Source organism: Coptis chinensis, chromosome 6 (genome assembly GCF_015680905.1).
Source record: "Coptis chinensis isolate HL-2020 chromosome 6, ASM1568090v1, whole genome shotgun sequence".
NCBI lineage: Eukaryota > Viridiplantae > Streptophyta > Magnoliopsida > Ranunculales > Ranunculaceae > Coptis > Coptis chinensis.
In genome coordinates, this window is record NC_141461.1 from 45395502 (window position 1) to 45417677 (window position 22176).

General features: G+C 35.8%; 2 long non-coding RNA genes across 5 annotated transcripts; both read left to right on the forward strand.

The window, feature by feature from the left end:
• Positions 1-5517: 5517 nt before the first annotated feature.
• Positions 5518-11038, forward strand: LOC147493206 (uncharacterized). 2 transcript variants are annotated; one of them, XR_015199987.1, is made up of 4 exons: positions 5565-5859; positions 6477-6577; positions 7324-7489; positions 10209-11038. It is a non-coding gene; the product is annotated as an uncharacterized LOC147493206 (long non-coding RNA). The 2 variants fall into 2 exon arrangements; XR_015199986.1 differs by lacking the exon at positions 10209-11038 and having other exon boundaries at positions 5518-5859; positions 7324-8503.
• A 5180-nt stretch (positions 11039-16218) lies between these two features.
• Positions 16219-21887, forward strand: LOC147493207 (uncharacterized). 3 transcript variants are annotated; one of them, XR_015199721.1, is made up of 5 exons: positions 16219-16479; positions 16980-17095; positions 17624-17669; positions 19720-19942; positions 21554-21887. It is a non-coding gene; the product is annotated as an uncharacterized LOC147493207 (long non-coding RNA). The 3 variants fall into 3 exon arrangements; XR_015199722.1 differs by lacking the exon at positions 21554-21887 and adding an exon at positions 17803-18068 and having other exon boundaries at positions 16231-16479; positions 19720-20951; XR_015199720.1 differs by lacking the exon at positions 21554-21887 and having other exon boundaries at positions 16231-16479; positions 19720-20951.
• Positions 21888-22176: the final 289 nt, after the last annotated feature.

Consider the following 22176-nt stretch of genomic DNA (forward strand, 5'->3'; position numbering starts at 1 on the left):
CTAGAATTGAAGCCTTTACCGTCTACACTCAAGTATGTTTTCTTGGGAGATTTGGGAACCTACCCAATAGTCATTGCATCAGATTTAACTACGGAGCAAAAATCCAGGTTAGTAACACTTTTAAAGGAACACAAGTCAGCTATAGGTTGGACAATTGATGATATCAAGGGGATCAGCCCTATGATAGTTCAACATAGGATTCATCTAGAAGAGGATTCCAATACTTCTAAGCAACCACAGAGGAGGCTTAATCCGAAGATGAAGGAAGTAGTTCGAGAAGAGGACGTCAAACTCCTTGATGCCAGCATTATCTACCCTATTTTTGATAGTCAATGGGTTAGTCCAGTTCAAGATGTGCCAAAGAAGTCCGGAACCACAGTGATTGAGAACGAGAACAATGAGTTGATTCCAACCAGGATTGATTTGGATGGAGAGTTTGCATCGATTGAGGAAGTTGAATAAGCGATCGAGGAAAGATCATTTTCCATTGCCTTTCATCGATCGGATATTTGAAAGATTATTTGGACAAGCTTCCTACCGCTTTCTTGATGGTTACTCGGGATACTTTCAGATCCATATTCACCCCGAGGACCAAGAGAAGACATTCACATGTCCTTTTGAGGATTATGCGCATCATCTCTCCTTAGTCCTTAAATGTTGTTCGCGATACCAACTTAGTTCCGAAGCTGGGAAAAGTGTCACTTCATGGTAAAGGAAGGGATCTGCTGGAAGGAATTCTAGTAGATCGGCGAAAATGTCTACGGAAGTAAGCATGTTGTCGAAAAGATCGGTTTTGAGATGGAAACCTAAGTATTCCCCACTGTTAGTTTATGGGATTTACTCCTGTTGACTTTCAAAGGAAGATTATTTGTATGGCTCGTGTAGGGTTCGGTAAAAGTCCATTTGCACATAAGAGGAGAGTCGCGTAAGCTAGGTTCTTTGTAAGAATTGCCATTCTAAAACTTGTCCCGGTTTCTGACCATTAAGAGAAAATTGTTGGTACAAGGTATACTTTTGTCAATCACATCTTTGAGAGAGAGATCGGAAGAATTCCTACAAAGTGGAACCTAGTGGGTAGGAATACTAGTCTTGAGGATCGACTATAAAGGACTCAAAAGTCTTGAGGATCGACTTTAAAAGACTCACATTACGTCTTGGGGATCGGCGTAAAAAGACCTAAAATTTGTTTCTTGAACTAATTCGATATTCGCATCAATGGTAATATCCTACCTTTTTCTCATCCATTTCATTTACTTCTTTATACATTGAGGTCAATGCATGCATAAGTAGGGGGAGGGTGTACTTGAGAAATGAATTTTGAAAATTAGTTTTCAAAAACAAAAAATATTTTTTTGTTATCAGTAGCATGAGAAAAATGAATTTTAATGATGAGTCTGGGATATAGATTCTATACTACTTAGTGCTGAGTTTGATAGATAGTTGATATTATTGATTTCATTACCGCTTAGACTATTTATTATGCTCGGACATAGTTCTTATTGATAGAATTCTTTATCAAGGCACCACCATAATACTTATTGGGTTTTGTGTACTTTTGCTAGAAAGAGATTTAAACCCCTAGTAAATTTGGAAGTAGAATTTTTAGACTTAGCCCGTGAGACTTGAGCTTTATACCCATTTTTGGAGAGTTCTTACGAAAAATCCGAGTCTTAGTGACTCATCATCTTTCAGTTCTTTATGTCGTTGTAATATAGTCTCATTATTCTTTAATTTGGTTAATCAAGTGACATCAACTGGGGAGATAGCCATTAGGTCTTGTAGTCTATTCAAAAAACAGTATCATCTTGATAAGTCAAGTAGTGAACCCATTCACCTTTATCCCACCTAGTAGGACCATCATGTTAAAACCTTTTGAGCCTTACAATAAACCATTTTCTTTCATAAAACCCTTTACCCGTCACCCAACTCCGGACAAGGAGTATAGCCAAAATCTTTATCAGCCATACCTATATGTTTCGAGAATCTGAAGGGCACAAGGAGGAAGAAAGACCACAAAAGGAAGATTACAAGGAAATATCGAGAGATACAATGAAGTCCATCATTCGTTTCAAAGTGAAAGAACCTAGTGGAAAACAAGCATATCCATTACTAATCAAGGATATACCAATCGAGCTTTTAAAAAAAAAAAAAAAAAAAAAAAGCGAATGGATGGAAAAGCTAAGATAAAGAATTTTCTCTGAATACAGAATTTAAAGAAATCTTCCAATCTTTTGAGAAAAAAGCAAAACCCTTAGTGTTTTTAGAAACAACCTTAGAATCCTTTTTTTACCTTTCCTTCATAAACCAATACCCAAGCCAAGTTACAACCCATGACTTATCACTACAAGATGGTGCGAAGTTTAGAATAGGTGAGAGGATGCTAAAGTGAAGGACCCGACACTTCATATGTGATTGACATTCTTTCCATGAGACTACTTTTATTCAGAAGTCTGTTTTTCAAGGTAGTATGTGGGATGTTCATATGCATTATTCTTTTCCCCACATACATGAGGTAAAATAATAGACCATCTTCTGAGAGATTCTTTGTTGAGAGTATGACTAGTGAAGATTGAAAGTCGAGATTTATCTATCTAAAGGTAAACTAGGGATTCCGTTTCTTGGATAGTAGAGTATAGGAGATTGACTAAGTACACACATAAGCCTTGATTGAGAATTTTGTCAATTTTTACTATCTCCGATCATAATCTATGAGTCTTTGCAAAAGCAATGTAGTTAGCAATGGAGACCGCTTCTATGGAGTAAGCACTAAGTAGGTAAGGAATTTTCTCTCTCGAAAAATATTATCATTCTTAAACATGCTATTGATTGATTTTGTGGGTATATCACACGAAAACCCTCACAAGACTATAACTTTCGTCCTTTTTGGGGAACTTAAAGGTTTAAAGCCTTATTGTATATGGTAAATGCAATCGCGATGCCTGCGAAAGTGAGTTAGGATTTTATTTTTGTTATTAGGATATGATTTTGATCACTTATCTATTTTTTATCTTATTTGCTAAGAGACTAGCAAAAGGCTAGTTGGGAGTTGTGATAAGTGCTCAAAAAGTGCTATTTAACCCTCGATTATGCCTCTTGTTTAGCTATCTTAGTGGACTAATAGTGTTTATAAGTTGTGTTTTAAGATTCTACAGGTGAAAAAGAGAGTTTTGTAGAATATTAGAGAAAATGGGGTAAAACGAAGCAATTCGGAGCATTAATGATCACATGGGAGGTCCGTGGACAATCATAGAGAAGGCCAAAGAATTGGAGCTATTAAATATGCGACTTGGACCTATTTTAAAGTCTATTTGGAAGCCCAAGGCCAAATAATTCGTTGCTTGGACCAAAGCCCCAAAAAGAGGATAGAATGGATAGAAGCGTAAGAGAGAAAAATCGGCTTTATATGCGGGGGGACGATGGATCGGCGCCCAGTGCAGATTGTTATTTGCGTCCGGGGCGATAGATCGAAAGCGTCGAGATGCATTGATTAAGTCTGGGACGCATGGATAATGCGCCCGCACGCATGAATCGATTAATCAGAGCCAATTCCTTCTCGGGTTTGAAGACGAAGTCGGACTCTGAAAGAAACCTATTTGTATTAGGAAACAAATGACGGTTTGGAATGCTTCTAGAACTCATTGTAACCCCTATAAATAGAGGACCTAAGTGCCTCATGTAATTGGCCAATTCACTTATATTCTTGTCTCCAGAACTTGAGGCAGAGAGAGATTAATAATAAAAGATCGGTTTTAACTAGCTGAGTCTTAATAAATTAGTCTTTCTAGTCTTATGTTCTTCAACTCTTCTTCTTCTCGTTCTTCGTGTTCTTCCTTCTATATGGAAGGCTAATCTTCTCCTTTCAAGGAGGAGATGAAGCCGATGCTTAAGGTTTAATGATTCTTCCGGTTCATGGTGTTCTTCAATCAGGTTAGTTCTTTATGTTTGTAGTTATTAGTTCCATTGCCCACACCGGGGATGGAAGTATAGAATAGGGTTTATGTTTTGCAATATTAATATCATCCTAGTGTTCTTTACTTTTCTTCTAGTAGTGTAATTCTTTAGAGTTAGGGAAGTATTCTTTGTGTTGCCTTAGAAGGGGTAGCTCGGGAGTGGGTGCCTTTGGGGAAGTATTCTTTGTGTTTGCCTTAAGTGGTGATTCATTGAATGGTCTGCCCTATTAGGAAGTACTCCTTGATGTTGCTCTTGGTAATACATTGAATGGCTGCCCGAGCTTACATAAAAGGAAAGAAGATATTAATAGCATAAACATAAGAACAACCTTAAGTAGAGTTAATTGTTAACGATGTTTCATCCAAAGGGCATCGGCACTTTCATTTCGATCATTTAATTGTAGTCTACTTGTAAAGAACAACCATGAATGTAGGAAGGTCATAGATTAAAAGTATTGGTGGATTCTAATATCTTGAATTCTCTCTCTTATAAATTCTCAATAGTTTAGTTAGTTTAGCTTAGTTTAGCATTAGAATCTACAATCTCTACAACATTAGTTTTTAATCCCTCAAACCCCCTTTCCAGTCCTGTTCTTCACATAACATACACTTAAAAGTGGAACGATACCCTACTCATCTTTTACTTAGTGAGGGATAATTAGGTTTTGATACGCTTCTCTTTTGTTTAACGATCATCATCTATCTACATCATCCATACACCATCTAAACACACAAAAAGAGGTTGGTCACCTATCGTGCTCAACCCAAGGTATCGTTCTAACTTAGATTTCACTCCACTTACCACAAACCTGAATGTATCTTTCGTGGTTCTTTTTAGTTCTTACATCATTCATACCAAGTTGATAAGTTCTACTGCAAATAAGGGATGAGTAGAGCAAAAAGAGTCATAAAACTTATATATTGAATATGAAAAATATTTCTTGGGTGTGTGCTACGAACAGAAACCCCACTGCTTATTATTTGGAGTAGCATAACACTTAGAAAAGTTTCCTGGAATACTTATTATTTATGGCTAGACCGACATTGAAATATTTTGGTTGTGCATGTGGTTTACCTCAAATGTTTTAACCAATAGAAATTCCGCTTGGGCTTCGTTGTTCAAATGTTTAGATGTTTTTCGATACACACTCTTGAACTGAGATTGTGCGTGTGTGAGTGGGAATTGAAGTAATTCAATTACCTTTTCTTGGCTTTTTATATCCATAAAATTTTCATGCTTCACGTTGGAGTCTGCATACTCATGACCAAGGGTGGGAAGGCATCATACAACTAAATATGTAACACAATCCAAGAATGATGACATACCAAAGAAGTAAAAATAATAATAAAAGAAACTTAGGTAATCAAACTCGCATATAATTGAACTAACTTTTGGGTTGGTCTTGAAACAACCTATGGTTTTACTTAAACTAATTTAGATTTTATCTTCTATTTTGAATACCTTTTGGTGAAAACCAAGCAATCTGATTCTACATGTAGTTTAGTTAGTACCATATATAGCTTAAAAGTTTCTGGATATATATTATTTTGCTCTTGATCTATATGCAGAGCATATATATATAAGACCTGCCCACCGTATTACGGAAAAACAGTGGAGACTCCAGTAAAGACGAAAGACTAAACATTCGTTCTTTCTATAGGAAAAAATCGGACTCTCTTCTAAAACCCCAAAACCTTTATTTTTATCACCTTCTTTATCGTTATTCAGATGGCTTTGCTTAGCAGCAAGGATCCTCACATCCTCTAATGATCATACCACAAATCCACAATTGGCAATAGAAGAAGTATTCAGGGCTCATACAACCCCAATATCTCCGCCTTGCCAATAATTTCACAAAACTCAACACCAGTGGGAAACGTGAACTAGATTCTAAGAGCTATTATTTAGGTCAACACTCAAACGTTGATAAATTTTTATTTTCACTGAACTTCTATTTTCGTATAAGCTACCTTAGGAAGGAGTAGGGATCTGTAATAGCAGTGCCAAGTCTTTTTCCATCTTAAATAGACCACACATTTGAATACGAAATTCAATAGTTGGGTTGGAGGTGATAATCTGTGTAATTATCGTATGCTCGATGACACTGTTCCCCCTTTTTTCATTCATTTTTTCCATCTACTACCTTCCAGAACTTCAATATTTAGCTATGTTGTTTCGCAAGTATCTCATTTGTAAATCACCATAAGAAACTTTTCTTTTCACACAGTTTTTAGTATTTTCCAGGAGGTTTATAAACTCACCTAAAAGCCATTGCTCGGTCTGGCAATGCCACAATGTAGCAAAAATTATTCATCCCATAGCATTATTTAGAAACTTTGTTGAGTTCCTTGGTTTGCTTTTTAAGTAGGGTAAGCATATGGTTTTAGTTGATATTTGACGAGTAAGCATATTGTTTTACGTACTGGATATGATCTATATACAGCTATAACAACAGTATGTATTCGTTTATTTATGTTGTTCCTCCCGAGTTTTAAAATTAATTGTCTCATATATGTATATTGCAGGCAACTTATCGGTGTGTGAAGCGGTCAAGGGCTGAACTCTGTGAAGTGTGTGAAGTACTGAAGTGTTTTAATTATGAACATCAGATCAGGTTGCAAGCAAGGCAAGCTACCTATGAATCCCAACCATGTTTTTCAAGAAATTTCAATGTACATAGATTTTTATATATCTTAAGTTGAGTTTTCAGACTTTTAGTCTTGCATTATAATCTTGGATGTCCTAAAGCTAAGTGTTGCCTAAGACAGAGTAAAAAGAAAGGGGCACTACTAGCCCTTCGCACTCCTGCCCCCCAAAGCAGAGACCTAACATAGGTTTCTTATGTATTTTCTTTATTTTGGAAACAAAATCCCCGCATATGAAACGAAATGCAAATCTACTTAATCTTCCCTCTCTTCTTAACACTCATCTTCTCTTAGGTATGTTTTGTGTGGATAGTTTGCACTTAAAGTTTGTAAATATGGTACCTATTTTCCACGAAAATTTTCTCTCATGAATTTTCTCTTTTGAAAGTTTAAAGAAATCTAAAAATACATGCATTTCATTGCCCTTGGTTTGTTTGTTCAATGTAGTCGCTGCCTACATGTCAACACCTTTTTTTTTTTGATATTTAGATGGAAAGGAAATTTGGAGTACGTTGTTCAGTAAGTCCCTATTTATCTATTTCCTTTCCTTTCCTTTCCACAAAACAATCTGTGGACCACTCTTATTTCTTTTCCATAGTGTTTCCTTTTTTCCATTTTTGGCCAAATTTCTTATTTTTGCATTTTTTGGCCAATTTTTCTATGTCTTGAGCTAACCCATTTCATTCTTGGGAATTTCAGTAAGTAATTGTTTAAGTAATGCTTTCAGGATTTTGTTTTACTTCAATCCATCAGTTTATCCGTATATAAAGTCTTATTCAATGAAGAGAAACCAGTGGATTTGCAAACGCAAACGGGCGTGGAATTTGAAGATGACTTACTTCAACCAAGATGCATGGGAAGTTTTATGTAATGAGGACACCAATTCAAGCCAGGTACACTGCTTCTCATTTCCTTCATGAGTTGGGTTGGTCTGGACTCTAGATTTGAGTTCGAATTCAAGTAATTTCCATTTTCCAATATTTTCAGGCATTATTTCATGGATAGTCTAACAGATAATTATGACATTACAAATTGAAAAAATAAGCAAATGTAATTTCCATTATTAAGTCTCATCACTATGGATATCCCCTTAAGGAATATCAACATGTTCTTCGTCAAAAGAAATATAACTATGTTATGTACTCACACTGTCCTCAACATCTTCAATAAATTTGGCATTATCTGTCTCAATCAAGGTATTGGAATAGGGGCAGTAAAACTTGAAACCTGTGACCTTTCTGAATAATTAACCAATAAAGTAGAAACTAATTGTTCTTGAGTCCAGTTTTCTTTCATTAGGTCTATATGGCCCGCCTTAATATGTAAATGTCTTATAGTGGTTAAGGATCATCATGAACTAAATTTCACTTTTGTGGGTATCATTAACTAATAATTAGCTAATTATTAGTTAATTAGCATCGTTATATATAGTTTATAATTGTTCCTTTCTTTCAGTGTTTGTTGTTAATATTTCTAAATAGCAACACTTAGGTTTATGTTAGACACGTTCTTTCTACGAGTATAACTAGATACATTATGATTTTTCCCCAACATGTGCTACATAGGAGTGGATGTACTTTAATTCACAATGTAACGTGCTATGGTGGTATGTAAAATACCAAATTATCTGGTGAGTTTATACTTATACATATATCATTTCATCATGTCCACCAAAAGCCCAACAATTTCTCTTTCTCTCTTTTAAATAGGGTTAAATTAGGTAAATAACTAAAAAATAGAGGGGCAAATAACAACTGACAAAGTAACCAAGAGATACATAAAAAATATTAAAACACTATTGCCCCACTGTAGATGAGAGGTGCGATCTTTAAAGTATTTTAGAATACATATATCATTTCATCATGAAACGTAAAAAGAGGTGACACATCTATTATAACAAAACAAAATGGAAAGACAAAGAGTGGTGGGGATCTGAGTTAGGAGGGGGCGGTTGGGATCATTTTGAATGAATTAAATTTCATGAATTAAATGGTTCCTTTAACACTTCATTTGAAATTTTTACATAATGATTTTTTTAAAAACAGTTCTTGCAAAAATGCATGTTTAAACATTTATGGGCATATGAGTTCTCCAAATAACTTATGAAATATTTACTTCATGAATTGAATGGCTTATATGAACCAAATAATTTACGTTGTAACATCAAGTTTTCTATAAAGTTTATTCGGGCTAGGGGCTTGGATAAGTTTAGAAATGAAAATACCCGCCCATCCTAGAGTCGCGCTAACTTTCAGTCAAGGTCGAAAGTTTCGGGATTTGAAGATATTTCAGACCCTCCCAAAACTGATATATATCGGAAAAATTAAAAAATCGGATCGATATATCGTTTTTGCCCATTTTGGTGATAATATTAAAAAAAAGGGTTTTTTAGACTTGCCCCCCCATTTCAAAGATGGATTAGACTTGCCCCCCCAAATTCAGGGAAATTAGACTTGCCCCCCCAAACTCAGACTCCGTCTAAGTCAATGCAGTTTGACCGTTATCTCCTTGTGAAATGTCCAAATTACCCTTTCAAATATAAAATTACTTAAATAGCCCTTGACTTCACAAGACCGAGTTTTATTTTGAAAAATAAAACAACACGTGTAAACATCTTGTTCACTTAAAAACCCTAAATTTCGAACCCTAAAATTTACGCTCTCATCTTCAATTACTAAAATGTCTTATGCTTCTTGTTCATCCTAAAGAACTTGTTATCATGGAGATCCCGTATCTGTTAAAAGGTCCAATACGCATTACCTAACCCAGTGTCGATTGTTCTATGGATGCGAGACATTACAACAAGAACAACCAATTGTCTTGCCACTTTTTTTGGGTTGATAATCCAAATCGTCAAAGAACAAGGAAGAAACATTGGAGGCAAGAGTTGAAGCTTTAAAAGCAAAAAATCGTAAACTGAAGATGGTGAATCGTCAATTGGAGTTGGAGGTGAAGAAAATCAAAGTCAAATGGTTGTTGGTTGTTTGCATTATGGTTATCTTATGGTTATTCTACTTTTGAAATTATTATGGTTATCTTAGAATGGGGGTGTTTATCTAGTTATAGGTTTATATTGGGGAGGCAAGTCTAAATTAAAAATAGTATTCTTGGGGTTGTTTATTTAACTATATGTTTAGATTGGGAATGCATGTACTTCAACATATCAGTGATGTCGTAGTTGTACTTCAACATACTTATTAGGGTTAGTTATTATAGCTGTCTAGTTAGTTGTACTTCAGGTGTAATTCCTCTAGTTGTAGTTAGAACTATTTCTTAGACTAGAACTTTGAGTTACTAGAACTATTTCTTTACTAAAAATAACAACTAAAACTTTGAGTTAGAACTATTTCTTAGACTTTCATTGACTTTTGACTTGGGAATTAATATGTTATAAAGTTATGAAGTTACTTTATCATTAATGGGATGGAGTTATGAAGTTACTTTTAGGTAAGAATGAATGCTGTTAGTAGATTAAGGTAAAGATTGGAGACCGTGTTGTATTGTTTTCTATTTTTCTATAAATCTTTCTAACAGGTTCCAAAAAAAAGTCTTCTTTGTCATTTTTCAGTTCCAAAATCTTTCTATAAAAAGTGGTCTTGAGTTCATTTTTAGGTTGAGTGGAATTACGACAAAAAGTGTAGAAATGGTGAAGGCCAAGTTATGCTCGATGGAGGTGGATCATGACAATATAGAGGAATCTTGTGCTGCTGTCATAACTATGTTGAAAGCAAGGGTGAATAGTAGGATTTTCATGGAGGTGGTGTTGAAAAATGATAAGTTGAGGATGACTTCATGCCGTAAGTGTAGGGAACTTTGTTTTGTAGAGATGGAACGTGGAGATGGAAGTGGTGGAGATGGAAGTGGAAATCATGAGCATCTGGAAACAGATTGGCCACCACCAGGTTATGAGCATGTGGAGAGATCAGCTTGAGGGAAAAATGTACTTGTAGCTCCAGCTCGAGGTCCAGCTCTAGAGGCAGATGCTCCACCACCAGGTTTTGAACATCTGGTCAAATCAGCTCGAGGGAGAAATGTATCTGCAGTTCCAGCTCCAGTTCCAGCTCCAGCTCATGGATTTGGTAGGAGATCTACACTTACAGCTCAACCACCACAAGCAGCACCTCAACAAAGGCAGCAACTTAAGGAAGTGGTTCAAGCACTTGCTGCTGCTGGTGTGTCCTTGCCGAAGCTTAAGAAGTGATGAAGTGATGTTGTAATGTTGTTAAGAAGTTAGGGAGTAATGTTTTGTTTTGATGTTGTTAAGAACAGATGAAGTGATGTTATAATGTTTTATTTTGATGTTGTAATGTTTTGTTTTGATGTTGTAATGTTGTGTTTTGATGTTGTAATGTTGTGTTTTGTGTTTTGAGCATTCTGTAAAATGGAAATGGAAATGGAAATGCTGTTAAAGTTCTGTGTGAACTTGATTTTGTGTTTTGAAATGTTGTCTGTCTGTTTCTTCTTTGCCATTTTGTCTGTTTGGGTACCTTGAGTTGTTTGTTTGGGTACCCTGTCTGTTTGACTTTCTTAGGGTACCCACTTTCTTATAACACATTTTTATTAGTATATATAATGTTGGTTATCATGCTTGCGTGCCAAGTCTGAAAGTGGATGTTTATAGGGTACCCATGTTTATATTGTTATCAGTTATCACTACTATTGTGGTGATAAGGCTTATTGGTTAAACCAGAGAAACACAGGTACAAGAAAATATAAAACCGGAGAAAACACTGATACAATAAAACCGATCCTCAAACCAGAAACACAGTACAATCAAACATAAATTTTCAAACGGATATCCTTGATTTACAATCTTGAATAGCCATAGCCATAATAGTTGTGTTTTCATGTGCTCATTATGAACAAAAAATCAACAATATAACCTTAACCATTTCTGACATGAGTTACTAACAAAAAAAAAACCTTAAGCATAACCTTAACCAAATGTCTGACATGAGTTACTAACAAAAACAATTCACTCCACTCCTATACAGACCCACATCACTTGGGTCTGACAACTTGAAACTTCTTCCTTGATGTTGGCAAGGGGCCGGGAGCAAGAGGAGGCAGTATTTTCTTAGTTGCTTTGAATGGTGCATCCCCCACTCGTCTTGGTGGCACCCAAGGCTGAGATGCTGGTCCTGCTGGCATAAATGGAGTTGATCCTGGTCCATGTGGCCTTGGCCTTTTGGTTACTATTGGTGCCCGGCGGTTCCCAAAGTGATAAATGTTAGCTCGGCCGCTTCAAGCACACTAGTGGATGACTTGCACGGTTGCTTAGACAATAAATCACCAAATGTGTGCCTTTGTTCGGTGCCCGATAACGTAACATAACATAATTTTAAGCTAATCAACTAGGGTCCGACATAGGGAGCATATTGTAACTTAAAACAATTACAAAATATACCTTAAAACTTGAGCTTGAGCAGTTTTGATCTTCTTACTCTTGGTGGTCCAAAAGTCGAGTTGCCGAAATTTTGTTGATTGAGGAGTTTCGATGAAGCCCGAGATGCTTGAAAACTTGATTTTGGAGTCGCCGATAGTTGACTTTGTTGCAGACTTTGCTTTGGATGCTTGGTTGGTTTGAAGCTTGTGATGCTTGAGTTTTCTCTTGAGATTTTTGCCATGCTTATCTTTCTTTGTAGTAGGAAGACCTTTACAAGTCTTGGTATTGTGTCCGGGTGATTGCACTTAGAACAAACCCTCTTTCTTTGCTTTTGATGATGATGCTTGAGTAGGAGATGATGCTTGTGATGCTTGATGGATTCTAGAGCTTCATCCGAGCAAGCTGAAGCTTGAGTTTCCTCTTGAGATTTTTTGCCATGCTTATCTTTCTTTGCAGCAGGTAGACCTTTACAAGTCTTGGCATTGTGTTCTGGTTGTTTGCATTTAGAACAAAGTCTGATTTGCTTGTTGGGATTAACTTCTTCATCTGCTCCTCTAGTCCTTGCCTTTTTGGGCCTCCCAATGCCTCTGACATATGGAGGTGGCATGATTTGTCTTTCAAGATCCTACATACATAATATATGTTAGTCCTTTTGAGATTAGAAAACTACACAATCATTAATTACAGATAGACTACAACTTACACAATTCATAGGCCACTCAGACATATCAGGCATTGGCATGATGTGTCCCATGTAAGCAAGCTTGTAGGTTGACACCCAATAATAGCTACTACAATATTCTTTCCAATACACTCTCCTTGGATACAACACTGCCCTTCTGCATGTACACAAACTATACCGGATAAGCGCCACCTCATACAACTACACTCATGGTCAACTAAGTTCACACAAAATCTAGTTCCATTTTCAGTTTTAACACTTATCACCACCTCATTGCTTGATTCCACATGATACCAATGTACTTTTTTATCAGTTCTTTGATTCTCTTTTCCACTTGTGGAACTAGACCATCCTCATCCCATTCCTTGGCCTTTTCTCTCCTCTTGTACAGAAAAGACATTAACAATGTATGATACTTATCAACAAAAGGAACTATTGGCTTATCCCGGTTCAATATCCAATTGTTAAAAGACTTCGAGAGAAGTTGTTGCTAATATGATCACACTTTGTAGTAAGATCAAAGTGTGACCTAGCCCAACATTCCACATCTTCTTGTAGCAACCATGCCTTGGCTTCCGTACATTCTCTTCCTAGCTTCTCCATTAACTTTTCAAACTCTAGTTTCTTATAACACTTAGCTGCACCCCAAACTATAGTCTCTAAGTATTTGGCTTTAAAGTACTTTTTGAAATTCTTGAACATATGCCTAAAGCAAAACCTATGGGGATTCCTAGGAAATTCATGTGCCAAAGCCTCAACCAATCTTTTCTGTCTATCTCGAAATGAATGTCACAGTTCCATATGTTCATCTATTCCATACTTCTTCATTATATTCAAAAACCCAATCCAACTATCTTTATTCTCAGACCTAGTTATATAAATGGCCATAGGAAACAAGCCATTGTTTCCATCCAAGGCCACCATGCTTAAGCATTGCCCTCCATACTTCCCCTTCATAAAACATCCATCTAGTCCTATGATAGGCCTACAACCATTCAAGAAACCATGCAAAGAAGCAGGAAAACAAACACACATATCCTCAAATGTCAAAGTACCATCAGTTCTAGAATAACATGCTCTGGATCCTGGGTTACTTTTCAAAATCTGTATCAAGTAAACATTTGAAATAGTTCAAACACCATTATGATAAACAACCAAATTATTTACAAATATAAATAAGGGTATAAATAACATACACGATCACATAAGCACAGCAACATGTTATAACTTGCTCCATAGTCACCATGAATATCTTGCAAACATTTCAACCTTGCATGCCAAGCGGTCAATAGCTAATACTAACATGGAAATCTCCTCTCATGACTTCAGCCATGATAAATCTTGGAGACATGGTCTTGTAATGTACCTTCATATGTGCCGCAATCTTTCTTGCAACCCAATTTGCATCACCATCCCATTCTTGATTCGGATCGTGAGAACATATATGTTCATTTACAAATGTATTTAATCTCATTGTGAAGGCATCGGGGCCTCGATCTCCAATAAAGCTGCCTAAGGGCAGTCTTTACCCTTGTAGCTACCCTTACATTTAGCTCTAATCCTGTACCTTTCATTGACAGTCCTCATATCAACTTCAAATCTATTCTTTATGCAATAATCTGAAATTTCATGCCTTAGAGTTTCAATGTCAGGCCACTCCATGCCAACTTTCCATTCATCAGAACATGTTGGCATAACTATCTCTCCTTCATCCACATACACATTGGAGGTTTCATATACAAAATTGTAAAACTCATCACTCCTTGGTTGCTGCCACTCTATTTCTTCATCGATGAGTTTATCTTTGTGGTATCCCTCATCGGGATCAAAGGCGATCAATCGAGGTTGTCTAGGTGGGTTTCTAAACCCAACCTCAACATCAATCTCTACTGGATCATTTGTTGCAAGTCCTGGTACATCCACATACTCTGGCAGCTCAGTATCCATTTCTTCATTAGAAAACTTACTAAGTTCAACCCAGAAGCTATCTTCCCCATCAACTAGTACGCCTTTACCTTTCATATGTGTTGTACTTTTCTTCTTTCCCTTTGCTTCTCCCTTGTCCTTATCACTCTTCTTCTTCTTTTGCATGGAATTCCCCTTGTCATTTGCATTCAAAGCCCTCTTCTTAATCAATTTTTTTAAATCCATTAGTGTACACATTGTTTCATCATATTCTTGAGATGGTGGAACAGCACTTTCATCCATATCATTCTCCACAAATACATGACAATACCCTTCATCATCAACAACTAACAAATCAAACATTCCTAAAAGACCACTATCACTGTTTACATACACTTGCTTACCACTAACAAGATAGAACAACTTAATGTTTATATAATCCAACTTTGACATGTGACTAGGTAGACTAACATCTGCAGCAAAGTCTATCATATTCAACTCATCACTATCAACATCAAGCATTTCCTTAACTGGATATTTTGATCTGTAATCCAAATGTGACAATTCCTCTCCATTTCTTCTTTTTGAAAACGACCCAGCATAATGTATCTTCAAATTTTTCCTATCACCCATTTCTGTAATACAAACATAAATGTTAACCCCACTTCCATTCATAAAAAACCATGGGTTGAATCGAAATTGTCAAAATTATATTAAAATTTAAACTGCATGCATAAAATTGTTATCTTTCTCGATTTCCCAGGTACCAAATCAACATATTCCACCAAAAATACTTAAAACAACTTTAAAAGCGTAACATAATTACCTACAAATTGCGGTAAAATTTGTCCTTGCTTCTCCTCTTCAAGTTGCAACAGATTGATGGTTGAAAATGATAACAAATAGCACTTGCTATGAAGACTAACACTAAAACAACATGAATTTATCAAACCCGACATAACACCATGACTCAACACGGACAATGAAAGCTAGAGTACATTTTCCGCCTTTAAAAATGAGAGAGCCAAATTTTAGGGATGGAATATGGATTTGTTGATCGGAGTGAACAAGATGTTTACCGCGTGTTGTTTTATTTTTCAAAATAAAACTTCGGTCTTGTGAAGTCAAGGGCTATTTAGGTAATTTTATATTCGAAAGGGTAATTTGGACATTTCACAAGGAGATAACGGTCAAACTGCATTGACTTAGACGAAGTCTGAGTTTGGGGGGGCAAGTCTAATTTCCCTGAATTTGGGGGGGCAAGTCTAATCCATCTTTGAAATGGGGGGGGGGCAAGTCTAAAAAACCAAATTGAAAAATTAGGATATATTGGAAATATCACCGATATATAACGATATATATCGGTCAAAAGTCAAACGGTCCAACCAAGTCAAACGATATATATCGAATATGTTAGAATATATTGCCGATATATATCTTTATATTGGTTTTACCGAAATATATATCGGTTTAAAATTCATTTAATTTTCGGAGCCGATATTTTGAATGTTTCGAAGTTGGTAGGCTGAAAAAATGATAAATATTGGTGAAAAATTGATTTTTCGACCAATATTTTCGGCCCTGCTTTCAGTGAACTTCCATACGTCAAGTGGTACATGCAGTTTACAAGGAAGTTTACAAGGATTGTATTTAAAGTTTTAAACTCTTAAACCTTTCAAAAAACGTACCTGGAACTCCTCTCTCCCCATTTCACCATTAAAGTCCATTAACCAAAAATTTCCAAAAAACAAATTCCTCCTGTCATTATATTTCCCATCCGTTACTCCTATTCCCCTCCTATCATTATATCCCTTCGCACATATATAAGTCTTCGATGCAATTCGTTCACACAATAACTCTGTTTTTTGCATAGCAGATGGTTCATCTGTAGATGCAGTTCCGTGGATAAGGTTTGTTTGTCACTTGAACAATTCCTTCAATTCTTTCGGTTTGCTACTGAGAACACACTTTTGCTATTTTGTCAATTTTAATTGAATTGTGAAGAATGTTAATGGCCGTTTATTGGTCGATTAGGAATATAAAATTTAGTGTAGTTGATTTATATATATTATTAGTTACCATAAACCTATGGGAAATTGTCAATTTAATTGTATTATTAGTGAAATATCTTTACTATTGGACCTTTTGTTTTTGTGTTTTTTTTTTATGGAATCAGCTTTTGAAGGTTTTCAAAATCGGTTATTGTTTTGGTTGTTGGTAACACTTCCTATTTGTATATCTTTTGTTCTTTGTTGTTTGAATAAATGATTTGGAAAGCCGAAAAAATTGCATTGTGATCTATCTTGAATTCTTAATTGCATTGTAATTGCACTGCATTGTGATCTATCTTTTTTTTTTTTATGCCTATTTATAAACATAAATTGATTATGGTTTGTTTTCATCTTTTTAGCACGGTTCTTCCACTCTTAATTGGATAGGCTTCCATGCCTTTTCTATGTCTGGTGTTATACTTGAAGAAATTTTGCTATTTCAACTTATACTTCCATCAAAGTCGATTTGCTTAAGGTATGTTACTTTAGAGTCGGTTACTTAAAGATGCAGGTACATTTCTTTGAATTTGTACTGTTTTTTACTATGGAAGTGGAGTTTGGATATGAACGAGACTGCTTTTAACACACTTTTACTGGGAATGACTTAAGACATTGTTTGCCTGACTTCACTAATTAAATGATCAATTATTTACGTTTTGATCTTATATATGGCTACATTACTTATTACTGTGAATTTCTTTCGGTCATGCAGGATAACTTTGGAGTTTGGTTTTTAGTTATATATTCTTGGTTTTGATAAAAGCATGTTGTCACATGCGCCAACAATGGTTTTTAAGAACTGTTAGAGGCGCCAACATAGAGCCTAGAGCCCCAGGCTTTGACTTTCTCCTAACAACAGTGGATATAACTTTAGATTACTCCACTGTCTCATATCCTTTAATTACTGAATATGTTAGGCATTGGGTCCTGTTGAATTTATCTGTGTGGCTATAGACATTGTTCACCAGTGGATTCATTTTATCACGTTGTTTCCATTTTGTAGTGGTTCCTCTTCCAATCCACCACATTTTTAGGGACTGCAATTAAAGGTAAAAAAAAAATGCAATCAAATTGAGGTTTGCAATTTCAAATGTTTTTTTGGATAAACTTGTTTTGCTGTTTTTTGAAATTTAGAAATCCGTTCAAACATCTTATTTTCGTGGTGTCTATTCAATTTATCAGGTAAATTGGTGTTCTTAGTATGCTTACTATTTTGCCTAATGTAAAATAGTTCTAAAGACTTGAGCTACTGGGATTATGAAGGCACAATAAAATGGAACAAGATGGAAATGCGATTAAGAAACATGAGCTTGAAAGGAATTACACTACTACACCTTTAATTGTGAAATGTTGATTGAAGTCTTGCTAGGAACTCAATGTTTTTACCTTAATTAGATTTTCTGAGGATGAGAAAAAATATTAAACCACGAGAACCATACTCTAGCCAGGTACATCTCCTTTTTCTTCCTTTATAAATTCATGTGGTGTGGTGTTTGTCTACTTTATTTTTCATGCTATTAAAAGTCAGAAGATACAATGTTGGTTCTTGGTATCTCAAGCTACAATATGCATGTATGCCTGACTTGGTTAACACGTAATAGCATATCAAAAACTTAAGTTGTCATAACTCATAACAGCGTTTCCTATTTTTCAATTTGGGTGCTTCGGTTAGTGTAGCAATGAAGTTTTCTTTTTACATATTTTCTTTTTATTTTTTCCTTAGCTCTTGGCTAACATGCAATAAGATCAACAAAATGATTACATTTTACATTATGAATTGGTCCTATTTTAGAACAGCTTCCAAACTTTGTGCTATGGCAATGTTATGGTAGTTATCTGGCTAGCACCCTATTCTTCCCCTTTTGAACAATTTCTTGAAATGTATTTGTGGTTAATAAAATGTGGTGTTTCACATGCAACATTATTACCTTTTTATTACTAATGGAGTTTGTATTTCCAACAACTCACTTTTGTAGTGAACACCTTTGACTAAGAAATCATGCATACCAGTGTGATAATTGATAAACCATGGAAAATCGCAAAATGCTGGGGAAGCTGAATGGTAGAAGGGAACCATCAGGGGTGCTTATGAGATTAATAATCCACTCAAATTTGAGATTTGAGTATACTATTGGGATGCTCTTTGAGTATACTATTGGGACGGTCTTACTCAGTTTTTAAATATATTTATTTCTAGGTTACATGGACACGCCATATTTTGAAAAAAATCCGTGTCGGATACATATCCACATGTCCGTGTCGGACACATATTACATGTAATTTACCTCGAATTTTGATATTTTGCCGTGTCCGACAATTCGTATCCGTGTCCGATACGGCGTGTCAATGTAACCTAGATTTATTTAGTATAGGTTTTGCTAATCTTTCATATAATCGCTCGATTGGTAGGCATGTTGAAGCTCAACCTGTGTTATGGTGTTTGATATGCACGAGTACTCACAATTTATTTAAAGACTAAAATTACCTTCAATTTAAGATTATAATGAGTGTGGTCCAATGTTCTCTGATCTATAATGTAAGTTTCTTCTAAGCTATTATATATATTCTGGTAAGAAAAAGTGTAGCAAGAACCTGTTGTTTAACACCGTACATCGCTTTGCTTGAATATTTCTAAATACATTGTTGTCTAATGATATTGAACTAATAAGCTGACAATTTTTTAGCATGAGAACCAAATTAATAACCCAAGAGCCAAGCATGCAAACATTAAGTTCGTAGTTACTTTGTTGTGGGGTTTAGTTATTTAATATTTTTAGACCGCCTAGGTCTAAAGTAGTGGCGTAGGCTTATGAAAACCAAGGATGTATTGGAACCCTAAGCATTGTAGAGAAAACCTCCCTTAAAGCATTAGTAAAATAGAGTTAAACAAACATATGTATACTGTCTTCCTCTCACCCACGATGACGCACCTGTAAGCCCAATCTCCCTCTTCTAGAGTTCTTTTGTGAGTTTTGTTAGTGGAAAATTAAGGTCTTAATAGTCTGTTTTGACAACTTATGGTTTCAAGTGGCGTATAGGAAATTTCGGCAATAAAACCACAACTTTCATTTATACTTACTTTACTACTCTATTGTGAAGTTTGTCACGACAGGACAGCTGAACAAGGATGTGAATCAAGTCCGCCCGCTGCTGAGCCACCCAATCCTTGAAATAGGGACGAACACCAAAATCCCACTAAAGCATGCCATCCTACAAAGAGTGAATTCTCTCACATAAGCGACTGTAAACTAATGGTAGTGGCGAAGTTTTTCAGCAAGCTAAGCAAAAGATCGATTGGGCTCTGTGAGCGAGATGGCAAAATGTAAGTAAGAAGATGACTTATACTTCTTTTAGTTCAATGAAAGTTAACCATTAAAATCACTATAAATGTGTAGATTAGATTTTATTTTATTTTTTAATTTTTTTTTGGTAACTCAGACATCCTGGAAGTGTTTTAGATATGCTGAAGTGTGTTGTTAGTTCCATTTTGAGACCTAGAGTAATCTCATAGATGTTTTTGCATTCTTGAATTGAAAGCATATCAAGGCACATGGAAGTAGTCACTACTAGTACTTGAGTCCCATAGCAAGAAACATGTCTTTTCTCTGTCACCTGGAAGAAATCAGAAGAGTTAACTTTGATTGGTATCATTACTACAAAAACAAGAATCTTAGGTAGTTTGTAATTACCAGATATCTAAACTTTGACTTTACACTTGATACACAAGAGCTTCTAGCTCAATTGGATGTGTACCCCTCTCCTCATGGGAGAGGTTGCAAGTTCGAATCCCACCAAGTGTTGTTGGTTGAAATTTCTTTCTTGTGTAATTATGTGATGGGCCTTTGGGCCAAATGAGCCTTCGTGCTAGAGACAAGATGCATCTAGGATGGGTGGATCAAGGAGCGAAAGCAAGTCTTCATGGACAAGGTGGAGGCGGTTGGGTCTACTAAAAACTGGCGCATCAGCGAGAGCTTTTGGGCAATGTAAGCCTTCGGGCTAGGGTCTTTCAATGTAACCGGTGTTAGGGTCTTTCAATGTAACCGGTGTGGGTCTACCTTAACCCTCTAAATATTTCAAAAAAAAAAACACTTGATGAATCAACTGCAGTTTTGCTTAATGCTTATATAAAATAACTGACTATGATTAGTGGCAAGGTGGCACCTAGAAAAAAAAAGGGGGCCAAGGTGGCGACTTCCCTGCTTGCAACAACATGATTGTCACACACGAGGCACAATAGGGAGATGTTTGTTTAGCATAGGTCGATAATGTGATTTTTGTACTATGTTTATGCTTAAAGCAAAATAAAGGTTTGATTTTGGAGGATAACAAAATTGTTCTTTGTTACGCAAGCAAGCACAGGTGATTTCCACTTGTACTATTTGGAATTTCATGTGTTTTGCACATTCCCTTAAATAATAGCACGCAGTAATTTAGTGTGCTTAATGATTTAGCCAGCTTTATATATAATACAATTTGTTATATTGGCTTGCATGTTTGTAATCTAATGGGATTAATGACAATAACCCTTTTTTTTAGTTAGTCTATCATAATTGCAAAATCAGATTTGAGCTTACTGTCATCAATTATTCTATTATAGCTTTAGGTTTTCTTAGTTTTAGATTTTATTTCAATAACCTCATACATCATTGTAGTGTTTGGGAAAAAAACAGGAAACTATGCTGCTCCACCTTGCATCGTCACTTGATTTTTCAATGAAAAGAATCGAAGTTGGTCCCTAACCCTACGTAGATCTTAATTTATTCTTACAATAATGCACTGTGATTTTCGGCCACTTATACTATTCTCAGCATGCCTTTGAGTTGGTCTTATTATTTATGGATATGAATATGGATATAATGACAGTATGGCCATATGGAAATTGGATTCATTAATGTTTAGATACTCAAAGAACTTCGTGAGTTGCAATGTTTAGGAACTGGAATGGCATCATACAATTTCCAAAAGAACTTGATGAGTTCCGCCAAAATTGACAAGAAGTTCAAAACATCCACAATTCACTCAAGAGATGGAATCTCATTTGCACATGGCCGGGACAAGCTGGAGAATATGGAACAGTGTTGGCTAGGTAACTACCTAAATGGACATGAAGCTAAGGTGTGAAGCATCGTTTCAAATTTCGTAGTATTGCATAGTTTGGTCACGGTGCTCAGGTCCAATTTGTTGTTATCACTATGTTGATTATATGTAACATCTCCGCATCAAGCTTAAAGATTCAATAATGAAGTAGTTGAGATAGTTGTTCTACAGTTCTACACTGATACTTATTATTCACCCTATTAAAATCTGAAAAGTTAGCCGAATACTGATAGGTTTCCCCATACAAGCAAAGAAGTAAAATACATGGAAGGGGACTACGGTTATTTAACCTATTTTGCAACAACCAAAAGGAGATAATTCGATATAAATTTTTCAAAAATTTAGTTGGCACTGTTGACATGCATAACAAATTCTAGAGAATCAACTTCGAAACATCTTCGATCGTTTCCAATAGAGTTATACAATTGGTACTGCTATAACATCCATGCTTTTCTCATG